We start from the raw sequence: 4,827 nt of genomic DNA, 5'->3' as shown, positions 1-4,827 counted from the left end.
TACCTGAGTAGTAAAGGCTACAGACTCAAAGGCTAACCAATATCCAATACCCATTTAGCATGGGTTTTTGTTCAATGCCCCTAACTACAAGCTATATAAGCCTCTAGACTAGTACATTTAAGTGGTAACCTGCTCTCAGGTCCCCTCGTACCTTGCAAGAGTTCTATCTTTTTTCTTCTCACTTCATAAATTCTATTTCTTTCACTCTTACTTTCCATTGTGGCCCATGGATTTCATTCTTCAAATTTATGAGACAAGAACCCAGAAAGAAATTGTCAGTGAGCATTCAGATCCAACATTAGTAGCTGCAACACACCACTGGATGGTAGTGGAGAAGGACCCGGGTTTTCCTGCAGCTATCTTTGAAGCTGACACTAGCAAGCATCTCCTGTGTGATGAGCTGCTAACACTAAAATGGGATTTCTTAACTGCAGAGGCCTGCAGCCTACATGGACCTCACCTTCCAGCAGAAGCAGAGAATTGAGTTTCATCTCAGACTCCAATTTCAATACTCTAGGCACTGGATTGAGCTGAGAGAACTATATCTCATTTAGATCTATTAAGACTAATTTTTCTATTAAAGACAGAAGAGAACTTTGTAGTTTTCTGGGTTGGGGATATAGCTCAGTGGTATAATGCTTGCCTAGCATGTGAAGCTTAGGGTTTGATTCCCAGAATCATGTAATTTTCCACCAAATACTTCTGAATTCTTTCATCTACAGATTTTAAATGCTCATTTAATCTCTCAATAATCTCAGGAACTCTCTGAGACTGTATTGTAATGAAGGAGGTTGGACTACTTCCTGCTGTCCTTGATCCGGTTCAAGGTTAACCATTTAAATGGGTTTCTTTTTTTCTCAGAAGTATAACATACATGAAGCTTCTAGTTCAGCATTTTCTAGTCATTGAATCTTCTAAAAATGTCAAGTATTTCCCATCTCATTATGATCTATGGTCTTTGTATAGACTATATTATGGTTCCTCTATACTTCAGATTTTTAAAAAATAATTTCTTGAGACAGAGGTCTTGCTATGCTATGGAGCCTAGATAGCCTCAAACTCCTGCTCAAGTGACCCACAGCAGCCTCTTGAGTACCTGCGTCTGTAGATGCACACCATTCCCCCTGGCTTATACTTATGGTTTAAATTAGAGACACATGTAATGTCTAATTGAAATTATTGTGCAAATTTTTCAGATGAACCAATCTCAGCTGTTCCACAGGAAAAACAAAATGTAATTGGCATCACAAACTAAACTCTAGGCCATTGATTTCCTAAAATAAAGAAATGAAGATTTAATTTCCAAGTCTGCTTTCAGCATGTGTGTGTATGTGTGTATGTGTATACATATTCAGATACACACACACACACACACACACACATACACAGCTGTGAATGAACTGTGGGCGTCTCTAAGCCATCTCTAAGTGGAGGGGCACCCTTCAGAGAACTCTTGGTGTGATCTCACCAATCTGAGACTGCTTTGTTGCCTTAGCAAACGACCTGCTCAAAAAGAATTATGTGATATCACAGAATTTACTGGTTCAGACAACCCTAGGTTCAAATGCAACTCCCCAGAAGTGGAGAGAGACACCAGTGCCCAACTATCCGGGTTGCGCCAGCTGCCTGGAGGAGGAAGAATGACTGCACAAGTGGTAAGTCCCCATTCAGGCCACTTGCCCTCCGTGGCTTGCTTCTTGTTTACCTTGAGGAACCCCTCCTCACAGTAAATTCCTTGATATGTTTCACTACAAATAAAGCTTTATGGGGCTTTTCTTCTTTGTTAGGGTCAGACCCATCAGATCTTTTCCACCCATCAAGGCCTCACTTAAAAAAAAAAAAAAAAAGAAAAACTTTTTTTTTTTTAATTTTGCTCTATTTCTTGATATTACCTTTCAACCTTTTATTTCTAGCCAGCCCACACCTCCAAGGGCTACCTATTCCCTCCCCACACATGCCACTGGTGACACATACACGTGTGTATACATATTTATAAGTGACTACACTCTGGCCAAAAAATAAGCAAACTATTACATTCAACGTCCGAGAAATATTCTTGCATGGAAAGGATATGCGCTCCTCCAGCTTCTCTTCCAACTGAGGCAGAGAGTTTGGGCACCCATCTTAGAGCATAATACGGGGAAAAAAATACCTACACACTCACTGGCCTATATACTCACCTTAGATGATCACAACATGTTATCCAAAACCAAATCATTATCCTCTAGAGCAAATCATGACCTTCTATACCTGGAACGTGAAAACAGGAGGACAAAACTCTGGACCAGGCCTCGGAGTGTCACATAAGCCCTAGACAGGACTGCTAGCTGGATTTATTTTAGGTAAGGGAAATGCACTTACGTCTAGGTTAAGCCATTTTTATTTGTGTTTGCTGCCACATGTGACCAAACCTAAATGAAACTGAAACAATTACATTATATTTAGGAAACATATTTACATTATAGGGAAAGAAAGAAAGAAGAAATGAAGGAAGGAAGGGGGAAAGAAGGGAAGGGAAGGAAGGAAGAGAGAGAGAGAGAAACAAACTTGTCTTTCAGAAGAATCTCACCTTCCGGATGCAAAGAAGATCTGGGGCTCTTGTTCACAGACTTTCCTAGAGTTCTCTTATTTGTTCCCAAGCTCGAAGTTTTACTCATAGATTAAACCTTCCTAAACCTGCATCTCCAGCTCACCCATACCTACACAGTCACTGGCCTATATACCCACCTTGGATGATCACAGATGCTACCCCAAACCAAAATCATTCCCTCTGTAATCTAATTCTGTTTCCTCTCTCCATGAATAATAGCTACCGTCATCTACCCTTCTTCATGACAGAAATCTGAGCAGCACCTTGACTTCTCCCTCCCCTTCATTACACGCTAGATTGTGATTATCCGTCTTCCCGTTAAAACTTTCTCCTAAGGAGGAATCAGATCTTATTCACCTGGGTTTATTCAGTGTTTATCACACCATGAGATAGATGCACAAATATTAATATCTTATGCATTTCCAGCCCTTTCTATGCTTTTTAAAACCAGATGTGATTATTTTACAAAATATTATTTTAAACTCTTTTGATTTTTTCATTAAACATTATAGTAGAGGAAATTTCCCATGCTATTAAAACTCTCTATGAATCATTTCTAATGGCTGCATAATATTCCATGACTTAGCAGCTACGACTGTGCACTGGCTATGTGTCAGAAACTATGATGAGCATTTTATATGTATCCTTATTAGATCTCCATGTTTTAGATGAGGAAACAAAGGCACAGAGGAGCAGAGCTCTCTACTTGTGGTGACTATGACTAATGACCCACATCAGATCATGAGCCCATGGAAGGCAGGACTCATGTCACTTATGGGTAAGAATAGGCCCTCAAATATTTTTGAAAGGATAAAAACAACAACTGACTGGAATGACAATTAACCAGAGATTTATCTTACCTTGAAAAACCTTAAAATCTATCCTTTTCATATCTCATTATATTGAGGAAAGGGCATTAAACACTGTCAGATGTCTCACAAACATTATCCTATTTGATTCTAAGGACTCAACCATAGGGTGAACTATTCCCTTTGGCATGGAATTGAACTCATTTGTATCTTAGATACAAATGTATTTTCTACTTCCTATTCAAGAGAAATTCTTGTATGAAATATATTTATTGTTTTATTAAATGGATAATCAGCTTTCCCACTTCCTCATATTTATTGCAAAGCCAGAATGTACCTGAGTAGAGGTAAAATGTACAGATTCCTATGTAAATGCTACATAATCATAATCATTGTTGTTCACTCCTCTTGGTCCACTGATATAAGAGCAGAGCACACACTGGGGTGTAAATGAGTGCAGAAATTATTTCCATGAACATCACTAATGCAGCCCTAGGAAGCAGAAGCAGCCTGGTGTGTGTGTGTGTGTGTGTGTGTGTGTGTGTGTGTGTGTGTGCATGTGTGTGTAGGAGTTAGTGGGTGGCACCATGACTAACAAGAACAGAAACTCAGATTACAATAGAGAACAGTTCAGCATTGATTAGGAACCTGAACTTTGGAGCCAGATCCCTTAGTTTCAAGTTTGGGCTCTGTCACTTACAGACACATGACTTTAAGCAATTTATCTAACCTCTGTATGTGTTCATTTATTCATCTGTGAAATGAGATAACAGCAACATCTGTTTAAATTAATTTTTAAAGTGCTTAGAGCAGTGGCTCATAGAAACTGCTTTACAAGGGTTTCTTCCTATTTCTATTACTCCATGAGGAATGTGAATAGACAATTTAGATAATGAAATATGACATGTGAAATACGGCTTAGACCATGATACACAGCATATGGGAAAAATGTCTTACTTCATTAACAGAGAATGTTCAAATGTAGTCAAACAGCTAAAAATAAATGGAATTTTATAGTTACTGGGAAAACTATTAAGGACTTGTAATAATAGAAAAAATATTTATTAAATAACAAAATAAATGTTTTTAACTTCTCAAGTGGCAAGCAATAACTTTTAAAAACCTATAGTTATTTCTTACTACTCATTAAGTACAGGAAAATCATTGAGCTTGTAGAGTTATCAATAAGTACATCCCATTTCAAAGGCTCTAGAACTCTTTAGAATATTCATACTCTGACCTACAAATACACTCCAGTAACCTGTCCCAAGAAAATAAGTATCAATGCAGCAAAAATTTTATGTGCAAGAAAAGCATTTCTAACCTGTTATTCTGTCACAGCAAAAAAAAAATTGGCAGCAGAATGTTCAAATGTAGTCAAACAGCTAAATAAATATATGGAATTTTATAGTTACTGGGAAAACTATT

Source organism: Spermophilus citellus (assembly GCF_964194105.1).
Source record: "Spermophilus citellus genome assembly, chromosome: 10".
NCBI classification, from domain to species: domain Eukaryota; kingdom Metazoa; phylum Chordata; class Mammalia; order Rodentia; family Sciuridae; genus Spermophilus; species Spermophilus citellus.
Note: the sequence above shows the minus strand (reverse complement) of the source record.